Source organism: Ambystoma mexicanum, chromosome 10, assembly GCF_040938575.1.
Source record: "Ambystoma mexicanum isolate Mex_15411 chromosome 10, UKY_AmexF1_1, whole genome shotgun sequence".
In the NCBI taxonomy this organism is placed as follows: domain Eukaryota; kingdom Metazoa; phylum Chordata; class Amphibia; order Caudata; family Ambystomatidae; genus Ambystoma; species Ambystoma mexicanum.
The window spans coordinates 545927019-545942356 of NC_090932.1; the positions used below are offsets into that span (position 1 = coordinate 545927019).

General features: G+C 47.8%; 1 protein-coding gene across 1 annotated transcript in view; it reads right to left on the reverse strand.

The window, feature by feature from the left end:
• Positions 1-15338, reverse strand: part of THAP4 (THAP domain containing 4) — a 934450-nt gene that overhangs the window by 817433 nt on the left and 101679 nt on the right. The window lies entirely within an intron of this gene.

Consider the following 15338-nt stretch of genomic DNA (forward strand, 5'->3'; position numbering starts at 1 on the left):
TCTGGTATTTCGATAAAAGGTTAAACTTTATAATAAAAATAATAATTTAGCATTTATATAGCGCTACGAACCCTCAGGTATCTGAGCGCTGCTTATTATTACCCACGTGTGTGGTGCTCATTTATCGACCTCGGAAGGATGAAAGGCTGAGTTTGGCCCCGCCGGGATTCGAACCTGCGTCAGCAGGCTCTGCACAATGTCAAAGCGAGCGCTCTACTCGCTGTGCCACTTGACCGGCTTATTGATTGATATGTTGGAATAGTAGACTAGTAAAAATCTTAGCTGAAGCATCCATCAGTGCTATCGGCCTATAGTTCGCCCGTTCATTCATTGGACCCTTTTTATAAATTGGGATGATACTGGCCGTACACCAAGAATTCGGAATGTAGCCCAGGGAATAAATAGCATCAAATTTTATTTTGAAGATTCTTGCCCACAAATCCGGGTTAAGTTTAATCAGGCAAGGAGGAATACCATCACGACCTGGTGCTCGAGGCCCTTAGGATTTCCTAATGATCGTAGTTATATCTTCCATCGTCCATGGACAGCCACAAACAGTAGGCCTAAATATTAAACTATCCCCATAGACACCAAAAGCAATTGGCTTGGTAAATTTAGCTCTGATGTACGCCGTCCAGACTACTGCAGATATTGCCGATTCTCCAATCGATTCAGCATTATCAAACAGGGTACGCATAGTAGCCCACACCTGTCTGGTATTATTCTTTAATAATAGAATGATTAAATTCTGATTATCCATATTAATCAGTTCATGCCTCATCAATTGTAGTTGTCTTTTGTAGGTCGTGATGATATGAGCTTTGCTCTCATAAAATTCAATGGTAGTAGGATTACCCTTGCTAAGTTGTCTGAGCAATTGGCGTTTCTCTTTCCTTAATGCTACTACTTTTGAATTAAACTGATGGCGATGCGAGATCGTAGGCTTAGCGGCCTTTGATTTAATCAAAAGTGCCATATGGAGTGCAACTCTTATGGAGTTCTGAATCTCAGCGATAGCACACGAGATTCCACTAGACACATAACTCATAATAATCAAGGTATCATTTTGAATTTTAGTGGTAACTTCATTACACCTACTAGAGGTCCACTTAATCAATGATCCTACGCGATCAAATTCAATAGCAGTTAGCATAGGAATACTACCAAAATTTGTGATATTCAATCTAAGCTTAGAATTCAAAGCTAAATGATCTCCCCTCCGTAGATTGTGAATTACTATTGGATCAATTAGTTGTAACAGCCCTGTTGATACAAAAATGTAGTCAATGAGTGACGAACAGTTCCCTCTTGCCCAAGTATACTGGTAGGTTCCCATTTCAAAAGGGACACTTTGTATGTCCCATGAGATAAGGAATTCCAACCACTTTAAATCATTTACATGAGATTTTTTTTTCAGATCATGAGTGGAATATTTCCCATTCTTATCTATCACCATACATGTGGAATTAAAATCACCACCAATTATTACATTCAAAGTTAATTTATGCATCAGTACCTGTTCAAAGATAAGGTTCAATCGATTGGTAATTGTTTCAAAACACACTGTGACCTCATTCCAGTATAGATTAACAATCAAAAAATCTCGACACACTAGATCTTTGCATACAATTTCCACCACCAATAAAGCATCATCAGCCCACAAAATAGAAGATTCTAATCTTAACTGCTTATCAATCAAAATAGCAAGGCCTCCAGCAGGGCGGCCTTGATCTCCTCTTACCGCGGGCTGGTGATATGAATCGAACCCTTCTAAGACTACATCGCCCATGATCATAGTTTCCTGTATCAAACAGATCCCTGGGCGGCTGTCGCTAACTAATGACGCATTCCATAACCTTAAATTAGAGCTTCCACATGAGTTCCAAGAAAATACATTAATACCCGGATTTTCATCCTATTTATTGCTTCAAAACCTCCTCATTAATCAGAGGTTGAGTACCTGCTAAGTTAGAGATCTGCGGGGGTTCCGGAACAGTCGCATTTGAAAATTTCTGCGAGTTCGCCTGTATTAAAGAGACAAGGATGTAGTCCCAATAATTCCAGATCTTCTCGTTGTGCCCAAATCAATCTTGTGATGATATGTGACTGATAGCCGCTTATCATCCGCGTGCGATTATTGTGTGCCAAACGAACCCAGTCAATATCTTCGCTTCGGATAATATGTAACGCTTGGATTTCTTGAAAAGCCTTCATCATTGCAGAGCGATTTAGGCTCGTTTTTGCAGAGGTTACTTGCTTGCTTTCCCATCCCATAATAGATGGCATCTCGGGGGTTAGGGACATTACCTCTTTTTTTGCCATACGGTCATGAGAATAAAATTCAGAGTATACCTCATCAGTCCGGCTTTGGGCTTCTGATTTAGACCTTTCCAGGCCCGTATTCACATTATTCTTGCCATGCGACAAACCCAGCTCTTCAGCTATATCCCCATCATCAGTGACTAATTTAGATACAAATTCTTTGATGCCACTATTAGAAGGTCTCGCCTGGGGGGGCGAGTGATTAATCAATGACCGATCTTGGTCTGCCTGTCCATTTGTAAGTGACATCTTAGATTTGCTTAGAGTAGGTTTATTCACAACTGTTTTTTTCATGGTTTTATTAGTCCCTGCAACCTTGATTTTATTAGAGGCCTTCTTCATATATAAAGCAGGAAAGAACTTTGTCAAGTCTGTTTGCTTTTGTTTGGGAGAACAATCGTGCTCTCGCTGAGCACTACCCCCAAGATCTCTTCCTGTGTGATTGTTATCCTGCGACTTCCGTACGTCCGAAGGACTCTGTGTTACATCAATATTCAATAAGGCCCTTGACTCTTTATTAAGTTGCAATAGATCAATCCTCTCCTCTTCATGGGACAAGTTCTTGGAATCAACTATTAGTGAGTCTAAAGTGTCTTTGGGTGAAATTTGACTATTCCTTGATTTTATGTTTTTTGCTTGATTGATCTTACGTTTAGTGGCTCTCAGCAGCATTTTTTTCTGTTTCCTTGACAAGACAGGTTCATAAACCTGTCCTCAACCATTTTCGCTTTCAAAGTTCTCAAGTCCTGCTGACATAACTGTGCCTCATCTTCCAAGTCAATTAAATTAGTTAGTGCTGAAGGGCTATCTAAAAGTTCTTCTTTTTTAAGATTAGGTGTCGATGGCACCGGTGCGGCCATCACCTCAGCACTAGTCATCTGAGCACCCAACGGTTGTTCACTCGGACTGACCTTTGTTATACTGACTAGTATCTGTTGTATGGCCGCTGCATTAGCCGATACCATCTCAGTTAGCTGTTTGATTTCTGCTGCAGCTGACGTATCATTTTTGTTAGGATCACAAGCAGTGACTGCTGCAAAGGTAGTCACCGCATTGGGCCCCAATCGTGGGTCAGCTGGAGTTTGGGAAGCTTTATTGCTCAATGGGGGGCTCTCCCTTTGTTTACCACTAGAGAGGACCGCAACGGCCTCACAAGTAAACAATAACCCCTCTATTCTGTTGACCTTTGTAAGAAGCTCTGTTAACATACTCTGTGAGTATCCAAGTTGGACGTGGGTATGGTCATGTCCTTTATCAAGTAGATTAAGGATCCTAGACAATACCAGAAACTCAGCTCCAATATCAGAGGACTCAATTAGGTTATGTTCTACTTCACCTTCTAGATCATACAAGGTTAATTGTGGTTCAACAGGGGAAGGTACCATCACTGGAATAAGTCCAGACTCCATAGGAATCACTTTAGGGGGAATTTCTACTTCTGAAGGTGAACTGGTCTCTGAACTTTTGAATTCCTTATTCACCTCATTATTAACAATTTGATCATCGAAAAAAGTGTGCACCTCGGCCTTCGTACTGAGTACTTCATCAGGATCAATATGCACATGTACATCCTCCATGCAATACTTATTAGCTTTAATTGGGGTGGAGGGCCCTCTAGAAAAACGCATCCTCCTATCCAGCAGTGCCTCAATTGCTAGAGCAATAATAGAGACATCTGAGAATCTGGGTTTCGTGCTAGTGACACCCATTTTCATTAATAGGTCTCCATTCCGGTATTCTCCTAGGCCTGCACCCATGACCCCATTATCACAATCATGATTCATTGCTTTGGGCTTAAAGGTCTCTAATGTCGACTCAGAGTTGTTCTTGGGAATGCTTTCCACTGATATCTCATTTCTTAGCTCTTGTTCAGCCATCTCGGGTGGCTTTATTTGGCAGGTCATATCCCCGTGGGTTTCTACACACACAGACGTTCCCACCTTATTAGATAAGTTATTCTCCTCGCTCTCAGAATCCACCATTTCCTCATTACCTGCCTGTGTTCCCATGGGACCATTTACAACATTGCTCATATTAACGTGTATTTTTCGCCCGCTACGGAGACCATTCACCATGATAGATCAGCAAGCAGTTTGCACAATACCTAAGTCTCAGTCAGCCAAATCAACCCACCTTACTTCCCAGCAGCCAGCCCACCGCACACCGCACAGTGAACAGTTAACAGTACTTCCTCGTAACATTTATATCTCAGAACAGGTGCAGACCTTGAATAAAGCAATTGCTTTTCATCCTAAATTAAATGGGATCCGTGGGGGCCACATACTTTATGCTGACAATCTGGTTCTTATGGACCAGACGCCAATAGGAAATCAGCGTATGTTGGCCAAGTTGGAAGAGTATGTCAAGGAAAATGAGCTGGCCGTCAACAGCATTAAAACTAAAATGTTGGTTTTGGCAACCCGCAATCTAGACCCAGAAGACAGCCTAATGGTATATTGGGGACTGTACAGTGGGAGAAGTGGAGTCATTTAAGTACTTGGGTGCTTGTATAAATGCAAGCAAGATGGAGGCTAAGTATCATGCATTAACCCTGGAAGATATGGCAGAAATGGAGATACTCCTAATATGGACACGTAGATTCCGCTTTGACGGTCTATTTTATTTTCAAGATGGCCACCGGAACTCATTTAATGCAATCAGACCCTCGATCCAGTGCGTTGTATCGTCTATGCGTTCCTGACGCTGCTAGTCTCGGAGCCAAAGAGACTAACTTTTTCATAGCTGTGCCCTTCAGTTACCATTATTCTTATTCTTGTTTTCACGCACTCTTGGAGTGAACTTCTCCTCAGGTAATAACGCTTTGGGCGGCTTTCACTTTCCTTTCTCGCACCGTAGCGTTTCTTTTCCACTCTTTGGAGGAACGCTACTTCCTTGTACCTGTGGTTCGGTTTCTCCAGTGATTCAGTTATTCTATTCTTCTGTTTAGTTCTATCTAACTTCCTTATCCACTTTGATTCTATCTTTCTGTTTAACCGTCTTCTGAGTCAGTTCCGACTCCCATTTCCCACTACTCATTAGGATTGTGTCATATGTTTTACGGTCTCCTCTGTGCAACCGCTTGACTTCTCTGATAGAGTTTTCGCCAGATCTACATACGCACTCCTTTCTCCTTTCTTTGTGCCATTCTTTTCCTGGTATTTGCTTAAGAAGGCATTTGAGAGGAGCTGCTGCCTACGAACTTGTTAACAGCCATTCCAAGAAGTTGCAAGGATTCGAACTACTCTACCAATTGAAAAAGGATAGAGACTTTATTCTGGACATTGAGTCAAGACCTTTTCCTGGATTCCCATTGCTTGCACTTCTGCCACTCCATTGGAATCCAAACAAGAAGAACACCATAACTCTACTTCACAGGGTTTATTCAGCTATCAGCTTTTTCCCTGTTTTAAGGACCGTGCTCCTCGGTGGTCCCCAGGACCTGGGTTCACTCCCGGTCACGGTGGCCACGTCCCTATTTACACCAAAGAAGGGAAAGAAAGAGAAAAGAAGCAAGGAAGCCTAGAAGGAAGAAGGACTCGGAAAGACAAGAAAGTTCCTTCGAAGAGACAGGTGAGGAGGAGTTAAGAGAAGAGTTAAGGGAAGAGTTACCAAACCCTGACACTAAGTCTGTGGAACTGCTAAGGGGTAGGGCCTTAACATTGGCAGCACAAGCCGGGATCCTTAATAAAAGATTCTGTCAGTTTTCGATGGTACCTTTAAGAGAATTAATAGGGGTATAGTTGAGTGGAAGGTCCTCTCACTGTTCAGGAAATGTGTCTTGGAGAACCCCTGTAAAATACTTAGACTAATAAGGATCGAAATGACATTGGGGTGATCTAAGGTCTTACAGAAATGGGAACTTCACTGTGCTGAGCTATTGGGAAAAGCTTGTTCTACTGTGGAAGATTTGAGGAAAGATCCAACAAAAGTTAAGAGAAATTTGTGGAGGGCGGATTGGATTGAAACCTTGGAGGGGGCCAGCGGCTGCAAGCTGTTCTACAACTTAAGGCTTGAGCCAAGGGCTGCTGGCACGCTCCTATGATACCTCTCTAAAATCCCAAGTACCTCTCACAGATTCTGGTTTTTGAGAGTGAGGCTCAATTTGTATCCATCGGGGGAAGTTCTGGCCGCAAGCACCGGCAAAGATCTGAAATCAGCAACATGCCGCTTTGTACGAACGAGGGTACTGTGGAATCTCTTGGTCATTTAGTGCCATTTGGCAGTGTTTTACATACTTAAGAACAAGTCTGTTTGGAGGCTTTCTATGTAGATCAGGGACCCTAAGAATGGTGGAAACTTTTGCTGAGTGGGGAATGCTTCTCACCGATTATTGCTGTGGTGCATTTATTAAAGAAGATATTTGAGATACCTTAAGGCTTCCGTTTGGGGGAACGCACCGATAGCGGTTTTATCCATGTACATGTAAATTAGGAATCAGATGCTCCTCTTCTTTGATCTGAGTTTTAATGATGAATTATGAACTATTTGATGCAAAAAGGTTTTCTGGTAAAACTAATGTGTATTGAAATTAAAAAAAAATTAAAAATGAAATTGAATGATGGTAGATCAATCTCTGGAAAATGTGCAGGTCTAATACGTGCACATTTTCCTATGCTCAATTCATGATATGCGCATAGACCTGTGTACTCTGGGTGGACACAGCATACAGGCGCAGGCCCCCCGTCATATTTAGTTGGGACATGAGAGGAGGAGTACAGGACCAAATCTTCCCCCTGCCATGGCAAGCCTGATTAACTATCAAAGGCTCCATGGATCTGTCCTGTTCTTTTCTTGGGCCATGTAGATGGTGGCAGCGCTTTGCATACTAATCAGGGAGTAATTCAAACAGGCTCACGTGGGGCCTGGCTGCAGAGGCTAACAAAGGAGACAACCTTTCATATGCAACTGTGTCAACCTGAAACCAGCTGCCACCCTCAGTATCGATTGACAGTGAAATGTCATGTTTGGGACTGTGTATTTATATTGACATTGAGAATATTGATAGTTGTTTTGTATAGAGCCTATAGACGTGTTTCAAAGCGCTTCTAGGCGCCGAAGGGAGTAGTCATCCCTGCAGGGGGTCCCCATTCAGAAGGTACAAGTATGTAGTTTGCAGGAGCCAGAAAGCCTGGTCGGGCCGCAGCTTTATAGACCTTCTGCTTTAATCAGGAACCACAGAGAGCTCCATTAACCAGAGGGACCCTTTGATCCATAGCAAACAGGAAGATGGGTGGTACTTAGTAGTACATGTTTTCACCCCTTCACCTTTTCTGTTGCAAAGTACTCTGGTTATGACCTCACGCATAGAGGAGATTGTTGGTGGGGACTCAGGATTGTTTCATTAGGGTAGGCTTAGCCTACACCAGTCCCTGTAGTCCATGTGGCTTTAACAGAGGGCCAAGCCCCTCTTCTGGCTGATCATCTGAAGGCTTCACCAGAAGCCAGAAATATAAGTCATCATTGGACCCTGGGTTAAAGTACAGTCTGTCTTACATCTTCTGCCAGTGAAGGAAGGCCAGGACCTCCAAGAGGGAAGCAAGATCCCTCGCCTTAACATCTCCAATGGAACAGAGGGAGATACCGAATCCAGAGGACCCTTAAGCAGCTCCACAACCGGAGCTGTGAGAAACCTGAAGGTGTCTCACCTGCTAGTCCCCGGGGATCTGTTAGCCAGGTGGCCAGGACAGGGCCAACGCTATTGGATCCAGTTCCTGGGGATGGACTAGTGCGGGAGGATCACCTGGATGGGGGGGTCTTCGGGTAGTGTAAGTGGAACACATAAGGGTGAGACGCGCTATCCCCTTCCTTATAACACATTTTCCCCATCCTACCCGGTAGGATACTGAGAAACTCAACCCCGACCCCTTTTCAGACATAAACACTTTCTCATGGACAATTCATCCTGAGCGACAACGGACTAACATCAGAGCCATATACCTGACATGTCCCAACGCAAGGGTCAGGCAGAGTCAGGCAATTACTGACAATTGCACATGCCTTTCTTCCATCACACTTCCCCACAAAGATAAAAGGCGGAGCACAAAAGCACACTCTGAGCAAAGCAAAACGCAAGTGAAAGCAGCAATTCCGAGATGGCAGTTTAAACCAAGGAGAAAGGCGATGAGAACGGAGAGGACGACAAGGAGGGAGCTACCCTTGCCCTTTTCAACAAAGGACAGTGACTTTCAAGAGGCCTCAAGCAAAAGAAACATAAGACTGGGAATTGCAGTGTGTCAAAGGTGCACGGGGTCTTCCTGCATTCATAGCCAAGGCGGGGAGAAGCGATTGCCACTGTGATACTGTCCTTGACTCTGACAGCACAGCAACATCAGCGAGTTCAGCACAGTGGGTGAGTTGGAGAAAATGATAGCAGACCGGACTGTGTTATGCTCAAGGTTGCAGACAGCAACATTGTATGAAGAAAGAGAAATTGTGTATGATTGAACTCTTTGAAACCGAAATAGGTACCAGATACAGAGTGGTCCGGCGCTGTGTGGATGCTCACTCGAAGGTCTCTGTTTGGTATGCCCCCCTGAGTGGAAAGTAAGAATTATTGAACTATGAAATCGAAGTGGTCCTGCAGCGGGTTAAGTTGAATCCTGTGTACATTCGAAAGTCTTTGCTAGTCCTAAAACTGAAATTGGTCTGAGCCCGGAAGAGGGGGATCCTGGGTGAACAGTAACTCACCCGAGAAGATATTGTTGTGGCAAGTGTGAACCCGACTGAGGGATGCCTACGAACTAAAATTGGTCTGAGCCCAGCTGAGGGTGACTAATGGTATAATAGGGGATCTGAGCCCAAACGAGGGGGATCCTAGGTGAATAGTAAGTCACCGAGAAGATATTGTAGTAGCAAGTGTGAACCCGACTGAAGGGTGGCTATGGATAAAGCTGGTCTGGACCTGACTGAGGGAAGCTAATTGCAAAAATAGGATCTGAGTCCGGTTGAGGGGGATCCAGGATGAAGGGTGTCGCCGACTTGAATATTTGGAAAGGAACTTTTTTTTTCATTGTTTCTGACACATGAGGCCCTCTGAAGCAAGACACTTGAAATGAAAGAGACTTGGGCATAGAGGGCCCTGATGTTAGTAAAAGGAACTGTGACCTCATGCCAAAGAAGCCCAAGAGTGTGCTGTGCTCGAATGACCCGCCTTTCCCCATGCTAAAAATGTGGGGAAGGGGAGGGGGGCCTGTTGAGCAGCCCGAAAATTGCTGCCTAGCTGCAGAGCTCTGTGGAGAGTGGACCCGAACCTGGTCACACCTGCGGACTGTGCCGTTCCCATTGCCTGAAATTAACTCAGACTACTGCCTACAGCGCGCTGCCTGGGCTGATCAAATTTTGGCTGAAATCGGCCTCTGGGGGACCCGCTCTGCCACGTTGAGGTTTTGGCACTGGGGGTGCTGGCAGGCCCCGGCGCTGCCGTAGGCCTGGCTGGGAACTACCTTTGCGGGAGGCCGCGCCACTTGCCGTGGGCCCGCTTGGCCGTGACCTGACTCTCCCCAACACTCGACTCCTGCTGGCAGCTGTGGCTGGATTCCCTCCCCTCCTCCGAGTGATGCAGCGTCCCGACACGCGGGCTGCGCTTCGCCGGGGTCTGGGGCTGCACCTGCTGAGGCCCGTGGCCGCTCCTCCTCTCTGCTCGGCGGCATTCCGGATCGGCATGGACGTGCCAGCCGCGTGACGGCTGACGATTCCCGTGGAGGACTCTGCGCGCCTGGCGGCCCGTACCCGCCTGGCGGCCCGTGGGTGGACACCTGTGGACACGTGACCCGGCAGCATACCCCGAGGGCTGTGGGCCGCGCCCGCGTGGCAGGTGAGGAGTTGGGGGGAGCTGCTCTCTCCCCCATTTGCCATCTTTACCCTGCCGCCGGCGTGCAGACACCTTCCTGATGCAGCGAGGGCCACGGCCGCCCCCATTTGTTGAACTGGGCAGCAGACCCCGGTGTACCTGACCCCTGGGCGCCCACGGGACTGCGGCCCCCGCCGAGTATACTCATCCCTCTTTCAAACTGCCTAAAACCGCACTCCAGCTTGGCTGCCACCCATACCCCCTGCAGCCGGCCCCCCTATGCTTGGCCCCAGGATCCAGTGACAACATAAGCCCTACTCTGGCTGCAGGGCAGGGGGTTCCATCTACACTCTAAGCAGTCGGCTGGGGGGCCCACATCGGCATCACTTCCTCAACTCCGCAGTGCTGTTCCGGCAGATACCCCGCGTCTCCCATTGCGCCCAACATCGCCCTGGCAACTCGACAGCGTGGCCCTCCAGTGCCCCGACATCCCTAATGCTGGAGGACTGCATGAACAACTGACCCCATCGACTCCACTTTGCAGCCTTATCATCACTCAACCCCGAGTATAGCTGTTGAGCCACCGGCTATCCCGGCCTCTTCCACCGGGCACTAAAACTTGGTGCTGCACCCCCGCTCTCTACGCCGTGCCGGGTCTCATCTGCTTTGCACCCCAACCCCATTGCAATGTCCAACAGATCCAGAGGGACCGGTAAGGTGGGTGCCATGGACAAATGTGCAAAGGCCACCCCGCGAGCAGGCTCGGGAGCTGCAACGTCTGCCCAGGAGGACCCTGAACTTGAGCCCCCCTCCAGTGCGCGGACCCCTGACCTCACCGCGATAATGGAATCTATGGCCAAAAAATCACCTCTTTCCATGAGAAATTGGACGATATCAACGCCAATGTCGCGTCCCTCAAGTCTCGGGTTGATCAGGCGGGGACCAGAATCACTGAGGCGGAAAATCGAATTGGGGCAAACGAGGACAGGCTGCAAATCCTGCAGGACACTGTGGCCACTCTAACCCGAGATATGAAAATGGTGAAGGCGAAGTGTGATGATCTTGAGTCCCGCTCGCGCAGGAACAACCTCTGCATTATTGGGGTCCCCGAAAATGCCCTTAAGGGGCGCATGGAAACGGCTGTCGAGAGTCTACTTAAAGATCTACTGGGTGATCCCGCTCTGTTCCCATACTTCACGGTCGAACAAGCTCACCGGGCACTATCACCGCGCCCCAAACCAGGAGACTTTCCCAGGCCCATCATCGCCAGAATTCACAACTACAGAGATAGGGACCTTATCTTTCGTCTGTCCCACAAGAAAGGTGACCTGCGCCTGGACTCACACATCATCCGTATATTCCCTGAGGTTGGGGTACAACAGGAGAGGCGCCAGTTGATTGGAGTTAAAAAGTTGTTACGAGAGTGCAACGTCCCCTACGCAATCCTTTTTCCGGCCCGGCTTAAGATTACCTTCAAGCAAAAACAGTACTTTTTCACCGTCCCTGAGGAAGCTGTGAAATTCATAGAGTCTCAGATACCACTTCATAATCCAAACGGGGGCCCTGTGGTCGATGACTGAGCCTCAGTTACCTGGAACCTGTATAGTCTGGTCAATATTGGTTATCTGTCAGGAATCAGGGGTGGAAGATATGGAATCGCTGGCGGCACTAGCTAGCGGTTACCTCGCTCTAGTCCTCATCCAATATGGCAGAGGACTCTATAAGTACTGACTCCGCCTCCCTGTGCGGTGCGTTGTATCTGTGTTTGCTTCTCGCACTCTAACGCTCCGTTGCTCTCTAGTATTTTCCCTTCCATTGGGCTTCCTCAGCCGCCTTAGTTTTCCAACTATATCCAAATCTAGTACAACCTTAGTTTCTCTCAGCATTTCCTTCTTTCGTATTCTTAGGGTTCACGGCGTGTACTCCACTGTTTCACCACTTCGGTGACTTGCTGTCTTGCTTACCTGGATACTTGACTCCTCCTACTTCTCTTCTCAACTTCTCACCGTTCCTTCCTTGCTGCCTGCAGCCTTCTCTGTGCGCGGCACTCTTTGCACTGTTTACTACTTACATTTGCCGTCCGGTACTTCACACTTGCGGCACTCCCTTCCTGTATCTGGTTTATTGATTACTCGGCGGTATCTGCCATCTATTCCTTCCACTGGGTATTGCATTTCGGGTTTCCTTCTTAGACTGTTTGTTCTCCTTTCCTTTCCTCTTTTTCGTCTATTATCCTGCTACTTACTTACGATTTCCTTGTTGCTATCGAAGGATTCTACCTACAAGTCTTATTCCGAGCTCTGTCTGGGAAGCTGGTCGCGGACATCTGGTTACATCCAGTCAGCCTTCGCTATCCACCTTTCTTCCAACGGCCTGGGTTATCAAGGACTACCTCACCTCCTACCATCAAGACCTACAGGGTTTTTTCTGCTTTGGCTTTTTCCCTGAAAGTGAGGCTGGCCCCACTGGAGGCACCCAAGACAGGTTCCCACTACTGTCACGGTGGCCTCTGGAGGGGATAGACCTTATCTCCGCGAAAAGAAGGTCCGGATTTATAAGGACGAGTCATCTAGCAAGAAGAAGAAGAAGCTTCCAAAGAAGAAGAATCCTCTCAAGGATCTATCCTCTGAAGAATCCAGTGAGGAGATAGGGGAGGTGGGACCGACGTCTGACATTATCCTCCAATGTGCTGATGGTAACGACTTTTTTCCTGGACTAACCAGGCATATGCATCTGTCACTTGAGACAACTACAACTGTAGGCGCCCCACCAGCGCCGGTTAACTGTTCCTCACTGGGCCCCGCCTACCTGTTGACACTCACTTATACCTGCTCTTGTGTTTACTCAATTGCTCCCATACCCCTGAGCACTTACCATTCACATTGAGGGCATTCTGCCCCCTGACTAAGCCTGATGGTGTGGGAAATATGTGACTACTATGTGTCCCATTGTTTATTGTACCGCATGATGTTTCATGTCATTTGTATTTGCCTAAGTGGTCCACCACACGGCAACGGCGCACCCCACTGCGTTTGCAATGTTTGCTCTGGTTAGATTGAAGTTTGACATTGGCCCCGGTTGGGCCATCAGCGAGCTGGACCAACGTTGGGTCTTGCCCACAGACTCCTCTTTCGTGGGGGATCTGGGGTTTGAAGGGAGGGTGGTGGGTGGGTATACTGCCTGCCAAGAAGGGATGGTGCGGGTGGGCGGTGGAGTTGGGTTGAGAAATGTTATGGGAAAAGGCAGAGGCAGATTGGCAGACCACAAGTTATCGGGGGGCCCGCGTAGGGGCGGATCCCGCCTTAAACGTACTCTACGACAACAGTGGTGGGATGTTCCCTAGTCTCTTAGAATGCCTACAACAGTGATGTCCTGGAATATTCGGGGCTTGAGTAACTATACCAAGGTTTGTAAAATCATGGCCTACGCTAATAGATATGGTTGCAAAATATTACTCTTTCAGGAAACACACTCTACAGGCCCTCTGACTAAGTGTATGGCACCATCATGGGGACCCCACAGACATTCCACCTCATACTCCACTCGTGCCAGAGGGTTGTTGACAATGATTCACAAATCACTTAGGTTTGTACTCCACAAGAGCTACATAGACCCGGAGGGAAGATACATTATATTGCATTGCGCAATAGCTAATAGAGAATATCTGTTGGTGAGCACCTATGGTCCTAATGTGGACTCTCCTGACTTTGTAGACTTGGTGGTATCTATATTGCCAGGCTATGTGGGGGTGCAGATCATCTGCGGGGGGATATGAATTACATTTTGGACACTATACTGGACAGAACAGGCACAGCTCCCAGACTACTGTCCGGCGCGGCACGTAGACTGCTAGCACACAGCACAACGCTCGATATTCAAGACACATGGAGGGCATTGCATCCACAAACACGTGAGTACACTCACTACTCCTCGGTACACGATAGCTCCTCCAGAATTGACATGTTCCTACTGTCAAGCGCAATGCTGGGCAGAGAGTTGGAAACTCAAATACTTGCTCGCACCCTGTCGGACCAGGCACCGATCTTGATATCCCTGTAACTGGGAATACCTGCCCCTACCATCAACACATGGCGATTCAAGTCTTCCGCCCTGCAGGATATCGTGTTCAAGGCTGACATCCTTGCCGACATCCAGTCCTAATTTGAGCATAATACTCCCCAGTCCACCACCATGGGAGTCCACTGGGATGCCTTCAAAGCCTTTATCAGGGGAATGTCCATATCTAGGGAGGCGGGTGTCCTCAAAACTATAAGAGCAGCCCTTAGCCGCTCTGAAGCCAAACTACGCGAACTAGAGCGGGCTCACCCGACGTCAGTTGACCCTGCTACCCTCTCCCAAATTAGCAAAGAACTCCAATTCTGCAATGAACAGGCCACTAGGGAAGTCCAATACTTTAGTCATCCACAAGCCGTGCGGAAGTATGGAGAGGGTGATAGACCCAGCAAAACACTGGCCGCTGTGACTAGGGGAGAGTCGGGCCAAACTCAGATCACTTGTGTCAAGGATTGTCGGGGTGCAGTACATTGGTCCGACCAGCAGATCTTAGAGGTCTTTACAGACTTGTACTCGGAACTGTACTCCCTAGCACAGTGACTCCCATATAAGAGACCTCCTCGAGCAGATACCCACGACCTGTATCTCCCCCACAACCAGAGACCAACTGGACTCTCCAATCCTACTAGATGAAATAGTTGAGGCCATATCCAGTCTCCCTAAGGGCAAGGCGCCAGCCCCCGACAGGCCTATGGCAGAATTCTACCAGGAGCACGTAGCTATACTGGCCCCCAAACTACTTGAAGTATGGGACAAGTCACTCCAGCTAAGGTCCCTTCCCCCAACACTACGCCAGGCCGTCATAACGGTCCTTCTCAAACCCGGTAAGCCCAGCGATGAGTGCGGACCATACAGGCCCCTCTCGCTAATGAGCCTGGACACTAAAATCTTTGCCAAATAATTGCCAATCGCTTCCTTCCTGCCATGAAATATACGGTCCACGACGACCAATCAGGCTTCGTGTCTGGGAGATCCACATCCCATAACATTAGAAGGCTGCTGTCATGATGCCTACCCCCGGAGCACCAGGCCAGGCCCAGCACCCCCGGGAGCAGGCATCACGCCCCCGGGTAAAAGCCCAGCGGCCCTTTATAGGGGCTCTTTGGACTCTGTCCTGGCGCCGTTGGCGCCAGGCTCATGTTGGACATCAGTC